The sequence below is a fragment of the Triticum dicoccoides genome, chromosome 4A (assembly GCF_002162155.2).
Source record: "Triticum dicoccoides isolate Atlit2015 ecotype Zavitan chromosome 4A, WEW_v2.0, whole genome shotgun sequence".
NCBI classification, from domain to species: Eukaryota; Viridiplantae; Streptophyta; class Magnoliopsida; order Poales; family Poaceae; genus Triticum; species Triticum dicoccoides.
In genome coordinates this window covers 97,082,187-97,096,048 of record NC_041386.1, presented here as the reverse complement: position 1 = coordinate 97,096,048, position 13,862 = coordinate 97,082,187, and positions in this window count along the sequence as shown.

The window sequence follows — 13,862 nt, the reverse complement described above, 5'->3', positions numbered from 1 at the left end:
CGCCTAAGTTTGAAAAATCCTACCGAGTGGAGAGCAACCCTCCCACTCGGGGGCTTAGCTGCAGTCCAGCGCTCGCCTAAGTTCTCCCACCTAGAGACTTAGCTGCAGTCAGGCACTCGCCTAAGTTTGAAAAAACCCTACCGGGTGGAGAGCAATCCTCCCACTCGGGGGCTTAGCTGCAGTCCAGTACTCGCCTAAGTTCTCCAACCTAGAGACTTAGTTGCAGTCAGGCACTCACCTAAGTTTGAAAAAACCCTACCGAGTGGAGAGTAATCCTCCCACTCGGGGGCTTAGCTGCAGTCCAGTACTCGCCTAAGTTCTCCCAAACACATCTCAATCCTCAAGGACGACAAGAGGCAGGTCGACTGCCACCTTCTCCTGGAGAGCTTCGCCACAAATACAATGCGCGATTCATCCCGCTCTACAGTAACGAAGTACGAGTCGACTGCCACCTTCTCCTGGAGAGCTTCGCCACAAATACAATGCGCGATTCATCCCGCTCTACAGTAATGAAGTACAGGTCGACTGCCCCTCCCCCTCTCCTGGAGAGCTTCGCCACAAATACAATGCGCGCTCCGTCCCACTCTGCAGTAACAGGGTGTGGGTCGACCGCCGCCCGCCCCTGGGGAGCTTCGCCACAAATACAAGGCATGGGTCGACTACTTCCCCCTCCTTCGGAGTTGTGCTGTGAATACAGAAAGTTGTCTCGAATAAAGATTGGGTTCACTCAGCAGGAGATTCATAAAGATATTCAACGGTAAACCAAGTTCAGATAAAATCCTAAAGGTTCTGGATCACGGATCGAGGTACTCGGGCATGTGGCCCGAAAAAGTTTAACGGTTACAAAAACCACTCGGCATTCCGAGGCAAATTTAAGGTGGGATGTAAGAGTTTGTTCACTCCGCGGGAGGAGGGCTGGCAGGCTCGATGAACTCATCCAGGTCGACGCCGTCGGCTATCCGAGTGGCTGCAGTGACGAAAGTCTCCATAAAGGTTCGGAAGTCATGCTTCTGGGTGTTGGCGACCTTGATTGCTGCCAGCTTGTCTTGTCGCACCTCCTTGCAGTGGACACGAACCAAGGACAGAGCCACATCATCGCCACACCGAGTAGAAGACTTCTTCCACTCCTGCACTCGGTCAGGGATTCCGTTAAGTCGAGTCATCAGAGACTCGAGATCGTCTTGGAGCATAGCCTCTGGCCAAAGTGCCGGGTCGATCCGTGACATGGTGACCTTCAGTCGAGCCAAGTAGTCCACGGCACCGTCAATGCGATATTCCAGTCGGAGCAAGTTCATGGCAGCTTCATCTTTCACGGGAGAGTTGATTGGATCCAAACCCGGTTCGATCCGCCCAGTCTCCTCTTCAAAGTTCTGGCAAAACTCTACATTCACGATCCAAGGATAAGTCAGTTTTCATACACTGAGTCGACACAAAAAAACCCAGTCGGAACTAAATGTGCACCTTCAAGCTTGATATACAACTTCTTGGCAAGGCTCCTCAGGTAGCTCTCCAGATCGTCCCTCCTACGAGCGACGCCTTCCATCTTTTCGGTCAGGTTGAGGTTCTCCTTCTTCCAACGTGTGCACTCCCTGTTGGCTTCATTCAGAGCAGTCTTCAGCCTGGTATTCTCTTCTTCCAACTGGCCGACTGAAGCCAGCTTCTGTTCGGCCAGAGCGATCCTGTCGTCAGCCTCCTTCTGGGCAGCAGACAAATCCTGATCCTTTTTCGCCAAAGCCTCTCTCAGTTTTTCTGCAAAGAAATGATGATTGATTCAGAAATAGCAGAAGGGTGCTCGGGCCTAAAACTGACCAGTTGACAGACTTGTCTTACCGGCGGCGCCGTCTCTAACCGTCTGCAGTTCTGTCCTGGCCAGCTCCAAGTCAAGTTTTAGTTCAATCTGTTGACTTTCCAGATCAGCGAAGCGAGCTCCAAGATCACAAGATTTCTGAAATCAAAGGGGAGAAATTATTCCACAGCAAAAAATGACAAATACTAAGACTATAGTCGACTGCCCACAGTCCACCATAGTGTCGGGGACTACACCCAGTGGGTGCACTTTGCGTGCCCCCACCGGTTCTGACTCCACTCGACCGGCCCGCCGGAGTCGAGTTCAAAAAAAGAGAGAGACAAAGTAGAACTCAGACCACAGTCGACTGCCAGCAGTCGACCGCGGTCTCGGGGACTACACCCAGTGGGTGCACTTTGCGTGCCCCCACCGGTTCTGACTCCACTCGACCGGATCGAGTGGAAGAAACAAACTACCAGTTCGGTTTTACTCGACAAAATACAAAGACTACGGTCGACTGCCAGCAGTCCATCCAAAAAATTCAATCGACACACCCATTGGGTGTACAGATGAAAAGATTTCCGGAAAGAATCTTCAGATAGCATATCCTAACAGAACAAGCGGCGACCAACTAACCTGAACATTGCTATGGAGAGCCGAGCTGGCATCATAGGCGGCTTGGCTAGCGTCCCGCACCGTCTTCATCTTCTCCATCATAATGCCCGCCTGGCGTATGGCTTCCCTAGCAGCATTCACCTCGTCCTCCGGGACATGGTGAGTTGCAAAAAGTGAAGGCGGGTCGACAGGGGCCTGAGCAGTCGAAGAAGAAGGCAAGGCACTCGACAGGGGCTCCGCGAAGGTAACAGAACCCCGATTGACGTCACCAGTGTCCTGAACGACTGGTTCCGCCCTCGGCGTCGACTGCAGCGCCTCACTTACAGGAGCTCGCCTACTCTTCCTCGTCAAAGACCTCTCGGGCTCTTCATCATCATCAGGGAGGTCAATAATGTTGGGAGCTATACCAAGTTCAAATTGCCAAAATCACGTCACCTAATGATGCACGATGCAGTTGAATCGACCAAAGAAAGATAGTATGGCAGAAATCATACCCGGATTAGAAGTGACCGCATCCTCCATCACCTCATCATCATCCCTGTAAGCTGAGGTTCCGGAAGTGGCAGCGCTAACAATTCCAATGCTCGTCCAGTTAAAACAAGAAAAATAAACAGCGCGGAGCGTCAAGTGAATACAAGGAGAAACACTCACGCGGAGGCGACAGGGATATCGATCTTGATCTTCGGCAGCGCCTTCCGAGTCTTCGGTTCTGTAACTTTGGGGTGCTTTGGCGCCTTCTCGGTCGTGGTTGGTGAAGAGATCCGAGGACACTTCGAAGACTGACCAGCCTAAGCAGTCGCCTTGTCGCGGGCGCTCGGCCGATCCTGGTCAAGCTTGGATCGCCTCTTTATGCGAGGAGGCGGCTCGACTTCTTCCTCATCACTCGAGTCATCGCTTCCTCCATCCCCTTCACCATCGGAAGTCCACTCGCCACTTTCGCCACCACTCGCCTTGCCTTCCAGAGCTTGCTCTTGCTCCCCGTTGGGCATCGAATACATTTCAATAATGGCCTGAAAGAAAGCAGGGAGAACAAAGTCAGTCGACGCAATACAGACAGTTGCGCGAGTGAATTCAGATTACAAGCAAAAACTCAGAATCAGACCTGCTCTGGTACACACGACTGGTCGAATGGGGGAACTCTCCTGGCTCCTCTGGGGTTGTCCTTGTTCCTGGTAATGCTCGACAGCCACTTCTCCAGCATGTCGTCATCGACCTCCTCCGGGTGGATCTGAGTGGAGTCTTCTAGACCCGAATACATCCACATCGGGTGGTCCCGGGCTTGGAGAGGCTGGATGCGCCGCTGAAGGAAGACCTCCAAGAGATCCATACCAGTGTCCCCGTCACGAATGAGCTAGACCACTCGGTTGACCAACACCTTCACGTGCGCCTTCTCCTCCGGGAGCACCTTCAAAGGGGAGGTTTTTTTTCCACTCGGTCCATGGTAAAGGGAGGGAGGCCAGTCGACTACCCTGGCGTCGACTGGTCTTTGCAGTAGAACCAGGTCGACTGCCATCCGCGAACTGAATCAGGAAGAATCATGGCCGAAAAGGAGCTTTTTCCCCTCGTCTGGATGCCAAGACCCCCACACATCTGGATCACTTGGGTCATCTCGTCACTTGGATTAGCCTTTTTCACTGTATGGGAGCGACAAGTGAAAATATGCTTGAAAAGACCCCACTGAGGTCGACAACCCAAGAAGTTCTCACACAAGGAAATGAAGGCGGCAAGATAAACAATTGAGTTGGGGATAAAATGATGGAGTTGATCCCCAAAGAAGTTCAGAAACCCTCGGAAGAAAGGATGGGGAGGCAAGGAAAACCCATGGTCGATGTGGGTGGCAAGAAGAACGCGCTCACCCTCCCGGGGTTGCGGCTCAGATTCCTTCCCCAGAAGCCGCGCCGAGTCGTAGGGGATCAACCCTCCCTCGGCCAGCTCGTCGAAGTCCTCTTGGGAGATCCTCGAGTGGATCTCGTCGCCCTAGATCCAACCCTTTGGTAGACCAGTCCGTGCGGAAGATCCGCCCCGGCTCGTCGCCTTCCCCTTCGATTTTGCCGTCGCCTTCTTCGCCCGCTCCAGAGCCGCTGTCTTCTCCTTCACCACTGTCGCCGACGAGACGCGTGCGGTGCGTGGCGCTGGGGCGAGAGCTAGCGCAGCAGAGAGGCGTGAGGAGGAGAAGAGGTAATGGGGCGCACTGTTCGAGGGACTCCGGTCCAACGCCTTATATGAGGCCGCTTCCGAGTGGCTAACTGGTAGGCCCAGACGGCTCGATCAAATCCCGTAATGACCGTGCGAGCGATACGTGGCGAAAAGGTGGCGCGGGGATCGAGGCGATTCCACTCTATCCCATCCGATTACTGCGGCTTCCCCCGTCCCGCGCGCTTCCCAAAATTCGGATCCCACTAAATCCGCGGGCGGCAAACAAACTTGTCAGACTAAAAGATCTCCTCCGCACCGTCGCTCGGAGCCTTACAGGTAAAGAAACTCACTCGACAAAGAACCAAGAATGGATCAAGGCGACTGAAAAGGAAGTTGTTGTCATCACTCGGGTCCGTTGATCCGAAGCAAGATATGCTCACGGCATGAAAAACGAGTCGAAGAGGTCCTCAACTCCTTTCCCACTCAAACCTCGATCCATTCGGGGGCTAATGATGAAGCTATGAACCTAGGGTAGGGTCATGGACCTGCCCTAACTGCCCTACCCAAGGACATCTCTAGAAGAAATCACCTTTCAATCGACTTGAAGGTGTCCCACTCGACAGACTCGAAGACACTCGACCAGAAGCAATCACTCGACCAAGACCCAACCACTCGACGGCCAGGAGACCTATAGGCACCCCGCACTCTAACTGTCGGTCATTAAGTAGCTTTTATGGTCATCATAGCACTTTATTACTAGCGTTACCAGAAACGCCCTGCCTTAATGTACATTGAACCCTTAGTAACGTGGGTTGGCCGGGGTCCTGGCGGACTCTATATAAGCCACCCCCCTCATCCGAGACGGGGGTTCGCACCTCTGTAACTCATACACACATAATCCAGTCGACCGCCTCCGGGCTCCGAGACGTAGGGCTTTTACTTCCTCCGAGAAGGGCCTGAACTCGTAAACCTTGCATCCTCACAACCTCTCCATAGCTAAGACCTCACCTCTCCATACTTACCCCCCTACATTACTGTCAGAGTTAGAACCACGACAGTAGGCGCGCCCCCACCCTCGTGGACATGGTGTGGGCCCCCTGGACTTGATTCTTTCGCCAATATTTTTTATATATTCCAAAAATATTATCCGTTGATTTTCAGGTCATTCCAAGAACTTTTATTTCTGCACAAAAATAACACCATGGCAATTCCGCTGAAAACAGCGTTACTCCGAGTTAGTTCCATTCAAATCATGCAAGTTAGAGTGCAAAGCAAGGGCAAAAGTGTTTTGAAAAGTAGATACGTTGGAGACGTATCAACTCCCCCAAGCTTAAACCTTTTCTCGTCCTCAAGCAATTCAGTTGACAAACTGAAAGTGATAAAGGAAAACTTTTAGAAACTCTGTTTGCTCTTGTTGTTTGTAAATATGTAAAGCCAGCATTCAAGTTTTCAGCAAATATTATGAACTAACCATATTCACAATAACATTTAGGTCTCATGTTTACTCATATCAATGGCATAATCAACTAGCAAGCAATAATAATAAATCTCGGATGACAACACTTTCTCAAAACAATCATAATATGATATAACAAGATGGTATCTCGCTAGCCCTTTCTGAGACCGCAAAACATAAATGCAGAGCACTCCTGAAGATCCAGGGCTGACTGGAAATTGTAATTCATGGTAAAAGAGATCTAGTCAAGTCATACTCAATGTAAACTAATAATAATACATGCAAATGACGGTGGTGCTCTCCAACTGGGGTTTTTTAATAAGAGGGTGATGACTCAACATAAAATTAAATGGATAGGCCCTTCGCAGAGGGAAGCAGGGATTTGTAGAGGTGCCAGAGCTCGGTTTTGAAATAGAGATGAATAATATTTTGAGCGGTATACTTTCATTGTCAACATAATAACCGAGAGATCTCGATATCTTCCATGCTAAGCAGAATGGTAAAGTTTATACTCCCCCACCACCAACAAGCATCAATCCATGGCTTGCCCGAAACAATAGGTGCCTCCAACTAACAACAATCCTGGGGGAGTTTTGTTTGCAATTATTTTGATTTGATTTCAACATGGGACTGGGCATCCCGGTGACCAGCCATTTTCTCGTGAGTGAGGAGCGGAGTCCACTCCTCTTGAGAATAACCTGCCTAGCATGGAAGATACAGACAGGCCTAGTTGATGCATGAGCTATTCGAGCATACAAAACAGAATTTTTATTTGAAGGTTTAGAGTTTGGCACGTACAAATTTACTTGCAACGGCGGGTAGATATAGTATATAGGAAGGTATGGTGGACTCATATGGAATAACTTTGGGGTTTATGAAGTTGGATGCACAAGTAGTATTCTCGCTTAGTACAAGTGAAGGCTAGAAAGAGACTAGGAAGCGACCAGCTAGAGAGCGACAATAGTCATGAACATGCATTAAAACTAATCAACACTGAATGCAAGCATGAGTAGGATATAAATCACTATGAACATAAATATCATGGAGGCTATGTTGATTTTGTTTCAACTACATGCATGAACATGTGCCAAGTCAAGCCACTCCAATCGTTCAAAGGAGGATACCACCCAATCATACCACATCACAACCATTTTAATAGCATGTAGGCACGCAAGGTAAACCATTATAAACTCCTAGCAAATTAAGCATGGCATGAGCAACTATAATCTCTAATTGTCATTGCAAACATGTTTCATTCATAATAGGCTGAATCAGGAACGATGAACTAATCATATTTACAAAAACAAGAGAGGTCGAGTTCATACCAGCTTTTCTCATCTCAATCAGTTCATCATATATCGTCATTATTGCCTTTCACTTGCACAACCGAATAGTGTGGATAATAATAATGGTGCCCATGCATTGGACTAAGATGGTATCTGCAAGCATTCGATACAAGGGAGAAGACAAGGTAATATGGTCTCTTTGTTAGATCAACAATAATGCATATGAGAGCCACTCAACATTTTCATCATGGTCTTCTCCTCTCGACCCCCAAAGAAAAGAAAAGAAACAAAACTATTTACACGGGAAAGCTCCCAACAAGCAAAAGAAGAACGAGAAATCTTTTTGGGGTTTCTTTTTAATTACTACTACTACAAGCATGGATAGTAAACTAGCTAAAAGCTACAACTAATTTTTTGGGTTTTTCTTAAGGTTTTTCATACACACAAGAAGAAAGCTTAAAAATAAAATAAACTAGCATGGATGATACAATGGAAAAGTATGAGCACCGACAACTGGCATGAGTGTGTGAACATGAATGTAATGTCGGTAAGAAATACATACTCCCCCAAGCTTAGGCTTTTTGGCCTAAGTTGGTCTATGGCCACGGATCAAAACTGCCCTCTCCGATGTACCGAGGAGGGTCTTCGGGGTGCCACTGGTTGGCGATCTCCTCTGGATCCCACTGATAAACAGACTGACGGTGAGGATCAGATACTGGCTCCGGCTCTGCAAAATAAGGTATGTGCCTGAAAATATGTTGAACAAAGAGGGAGCAGGCAAGGTAATAGTCTCAAAGTGATTCTTATCAAACATCAGTCTATAGTTAAGCATCTTCTTCTTATTCTTAATAATAAAATCATGTGCTACCATGCTCTTATAATCTAGAAAAATATGAGGCAGCAACTTTTCCTCTTTCTCATAATGCCTAATAGGTATGTTAAAGTGTGCAGCAAGGCGCGAGGCGAAGATGCCTCCCAAGACGGGACCCTTTGCACGGTTCAGATTTAACTGTTTAGCAACAATAGCGCCTAAACTAAAAGTGGTATCACGAAACAAAGCATGGCGCAAAATAACAATATTAGGGGCACTAAGATTTCCGCAGTTCCCGCGACCAATTAAGCATCTACTAGCAAATATTGCAAAGTAACATAGAACAGGAAAATGTGTGCTAGTGATTCTTGCATCGGAAACTTTCCTCGTTTCCCCTACAACAATCATATCAATAAATCCCTCCACATCATTATGATGTGGTTCCTCTATCCTGCGCTCAAAGGGTACCCTACAAACCCGGCAAAAAATTGGCATGCAAGCTCAAGAACAGGGTCACCTAAGCAGCAAAAAATTGCAATAAATAAAGCACTAGAACAAAAACTAATTGGACCATTGAAGGAGTCACATACCGAAGAACAGTCCCCCAAAGCAGTTTTGTGAATGGAGCTTTGAGCAAGGAGATCGAAAATGGCAGGAGGATGAGCTAGAACACGGGTTTGAGCTGCTGGATGATTTTTTTCTAGAGGAATACGAAGTGTGTGGGTGCAAGAATAAGTGGAGGGGACCCACGTGGGGTCCACGAGGCAGGGGGCACGCCCTCCACCCTCGTGGGCACATGGTGGGGCCCCTAGTGTGTTCTCAGTGCCAATAATTCTATAATATTCTAGAAAAAATCATATTAAATTTTTAGGACATTTGGACAGCTTTTATTTTCGAGGTATTTTTTTATTGCAAAGATAATTCAGAAAACAGACAGAAAATACTATTTTGCTTTATTTAATATAAATAACAGAAAGTAAAAAAGAGGGTACAGAAAGTTGTGCTTTCTAACTTCATCCATCTCATGCTCATCAAAAGGAATCCACTAACAAGGTTGTAACAAACTCATTCCGAATTGCATGAAACTGGAGAAATTTCAAATAACACTAGGTTACCTCAACTGGGATATGCACATCCCCAACAATAAGAATATCATAATTCTTCTTGACAGTAGGAAGAGGAAATTCAAAACCTCCAATAGTAATTGTTGAGATTTTTCCAATAGAATTGATACTATGGACTTGAGGTTGTTTCCTAGGAAAGTGTATCATATGCTCATTACCATTAACATGAAAAGTGACATTGCCTTTGTTGCAATCAATAACAGCCCCTGCAGTATTCAAAAAGGGTCTACCAAGGATAATCGACATACTATCGTCCTCGGGGATATCAAGAATAACTAAGTCCGTTAAAATAGTAATGTTTGCAACCACAACAGGCACATCCTCACAAACACCGACAGGTATAGCAGTTGATTTATCGGCCATTTGCAAAGATATTTCAGTAGGTGTCAACTTATTCAAATCAAGTCTACGATATAAAGAGAGAGATGCATAACACTAACACCGGCTCCAAGATCACATAAAGCAGTTTTAACATAGTTTCTTTTAATGGAGCATGGTATAGTTGGTACTCCTGGATCTCCTAGTTTCTTTGGTATTCCACCCTTAAAAGTGTAATTAGCAAGCATGGTGGAAATTTCAGCTTCCGGTATCTTTCTTTTATTTGTAACAATTTCTTTCATATACTTAGCATAAGGGTTCATTTTAAGCATATCAGTCAAATGCATACGCAAAAAGATAGGTCTAATCATTTCATCAAAGCGCTCAAAATCCTCATCATCCTTTTTCTTGGATGGTTTAGGAGGAAAAGGCATGGGTTTCTGTACCCATGGTTCTCTTTCCTTACCGTGCTTCCTAGCAACAAAGTCTCTCTTATCATAATGTTGATTCTTTGATTGTGGGTTATCAAGATCAACAGCAGGTTCAATCTCTACATCATTATCATTGCTAGCTTGAGCATCAACATGAACATCATCATTAACATTATCACTAGGTTCATGTTCATTACCAGATTGTGTTTCAGCATCAGAAATAGAAATATCATTGGGATTCTCAGGTGTGTCAACAACAAGCTCACTAGAAGCATGCAAAGTCCTGTCATTTTTCTTCTTCTTAGAAGAACTAGGTGCACCAACATTAGTTCTCTGAGAATCTTGCTCAATTCTCTTAGGATGGCCCTCAAGATACAAAGGTTCCTAAGTCATTTTACCCCCTCCAGTCATAACTCTAATAGCATTATCATTTTTCTTATTATTTAAATCATTGAGCAAATCATTCTGAGCCTTAAGTACTTGTTCTACTTGAGTGGTAACCATATAAGCATGTTTACTAATAATTTTAAGTTCACCTTTAACTCTAGACATATAATCACTCAAGTGTTCAATCATATAAGCATTGCGTTTCAATTGTCTACCAACATAAGCATTGAAGTTTTCTTGTTTAACAATAAAATTATCAAACTCATCTAAGCATTGGCTAGCAGACTTATAACGAGGAATATCACCTTCATCAAATCTATAGAGAGAATTTACCTTCACTACCTGTGTCGGGTTATCAAAACCATGTATTTCTTCAATAGGTGACAAATTCTTAACATCTTCAGCTTTAATACCGTTTTCTTTCATAGATTTCTTTGACTCTTGCATATCTTCAGGACTGAGAAATAGAATACCTCTTTTCTTTGGAGTTGGCTTAGGGGGTGGTTCAGGAAGTGTCCAATCATTTTCATTACTCAACATATTATTCAATAGCAATTCAGCTTGATCAACGGTTCTTTCCCTGAAAACACAACCAACACAACTATCCAGGTGGTCTCTGGAAGCATCGATTAGTCCATTATAAAAGATATCAAGTATTTTATTTTTCTTGAGAGGATGATCAGGCAAAGCATTAAGTAACTGGAGAAGCCTCCCCCAAGTTTGTGGGTGAGACTCTTCTTCAATTTGCACAAAATTATATATTTCCCTTAAAGCGGCTTGTTTCTTATGAGCGGGGAAATATTTAGCAGAGAAGTAATAAATCATATCCTGGGGACTACGCACACAACCAGGATCAAGAGAATTAAACCATATTTTAGCATCACCCTTTAATAAGAACAGAAACAACTTAAGGATAAAGTAATAGCGAGTTTTCTCATCATGAGTAAACAGGGTGGCTATATCATTTAATTTAGTAAGATGTGCCACAACAGTTTCAGATTCATAGCCATAGAAAGGATCAGATTCAACCAAAGTAATTAACTCAGGATCGACAGAGAAATCATAATCCTTATCGGAAATAAAGGTAGGTGAAGTAGCAAAAGTAGGGTCATATTTCATTCTAGCATTCAAAGACTTTTCTTTAAGCTTAGCTAATAATTTCTTAAGATCAGATCTATCATTGCAAGCTAAGAAGTCTCTAGCAGTTTCTTCATCCATAACATAACCCTCAGGCACAACAGGCAATTCATATCTAGGGGGAGAATCTTCATCATCACTTTCATCAATATTATCAGTTTCAATAATTCCATTCTCTCTAACCCTAGCAAGTTGTTCATCAAGAAATTCACCTAGTGGCACAATATTATCAAGCATAGAAGTAGTTTCATCATAAGTATCATGCAAAGCAGAAGTGGCATCATCAATAACATGCGACATATTAGAATGAATTGCAGGAGCAGGTGTCGCAAGTTTACTCAAAACAGAAGGTGAATCAAGTGCAGAGCTAGATGCCAGTTCCTTACCTCCCCTCGTAGTTGAGGGAAAAATCTTGGTTCTTTTATCTTTCCAGTTCTTCATAGTGACCAGCAGATATAAATCCCAAGTGACTCGAAGAGTAGAGCTATGCTCCCCGGCAATGGTGCCAGAAAATAGTCTTGATAACCCACAAGTATAGGTGATCGCAACAGTTTTTGAGGGTAGAGTATTCAACCCAAATTTATTGATTCGACACAAGGGGAGCCAAAGAATATTCTCAAGTATTAGCAGCTGAGTTGTCAATTCAACCACACCTAGAAACTTAATATCTGCCGCAAAGCATCTAGTAGCAAAGTAATATGATAGTAGTGGTAACGATGGCAAAAGTAATGGTAGTAGTTTTGGTTTTATAGTGATTGTAACAGTAGCAACGGAAAAGTAAATAAGCAAGGATCAATATATGAAAAACTCGTAGGCAATGGATCAGTGATGGATAATTATGTCAGATGTGATTCCTCATGCAATAGTTATAACATAGGGTGACACAGAACTAGCTCCAGTTCATCAATGTAATGTAGGCATGTATTCCGAATATAGTCATACGTGCTTATGGAAAAGAACTTGCATGGCATCTTTTGTCCTACCCTCCCATGACAGCGGGGTACTATCGGAAACTAAGGGATATTAAGGCCTCCTTTTAATAGAGTACCGGACCAAAGCATTAACACTTAATGAATACATGAAGTCCTCAAACTACGGTCATCACCGGTAAGTATCCCGATTATTGTCACTTCGGGGTTAACGGATCATAACACATAATAGGTGACTATGGACTTGCAAGATAGGATCAAGAACTCACATATATTCATGAAAACATAATAGGTTCAGATCTGAAATCATGGCACTCGGCCCTAGTGACAAGCATTAAGCATAGCAAAGTCATAGCAACATCAATCTCATAACATAATGGATACTAGGGATCAAACCCTAACAAAACTAACTCGATTACATGATAAATCTCATCCAAACCATCACCGTCCAGCAAACCTATGATGGAATTACTCACGCACGGCGGCGAGCATCATGGAATTGGTGATGGAGGAAGGTTGGTGATGATGATGGCGACGGATTCCCCTCTCCGGAGCCCCGAACGGACTCCAGATCAGCCCTCCCAAGAGAGATTAGGGCTTGGCGGCGGCTCCGTATCGTAAAACGCGATGAATCCTTCTCTCTAATTTTTTTTCTCCCCGAACGTGAATATATGGAGTTGAAGTTGAGGTCGGTGGAGCACCAGGGGGCCCACGAGGCAGGGGGCGCACCCAGGGGGTAGGCGCGCCCCCCACCTTCGTGGACAGGGTGTGGGCCCCCTGGACTTGATTCTTTCGCCAGTATTTTTTATATATTCCGAAAATATTCTCCGTTGATTTTCAGGTCATTCCAAGAACTTTTATTTCTGCACAAAAATAACCCCATGGCAATTCTGCTGAAAACAACGTCAGTCCGAGTTAGTTCCATTCAAATCATGCAAGTTAGAGTCCAAAACAAGGGCAAAAGTGTTTGGAAAAGTAGATACGTTGGAGACGTATCACTGTTTTGCTCTATTTTTCTTGTTTTTCTCTGATTTTCTTTTCCCTATCTTCTCCCATTATTCAATATAAGATTCAGGGGGAGAAAGACATCTAAGGGAAGGAAATCTTCGAATTCATTGCATATCTTTACTCTTTGGGGACATGTCTATATCCAATAGAGTATCTAGTACTCACTCTCTACATGTTATCCCAATCTTGGTACTCTTGTAGTTTTTGGTTCTTGCATTGCTTAGTAGGTGTTCATGTGTCATCTAACCTTGTTTACTCAGGTTCATATCTTCCAAATCTACCTCAAGACCACAAGGTAAGTATATGCATCACATCCATGTGCATGATGATTTTTTGCTACTATACATATTGTTTGCAAGAAGAAATTATGAACATGGAGGTACACTTCCTATATTCATATCATTTGCTCCGATGCATATAACCAAGATACATGTAACT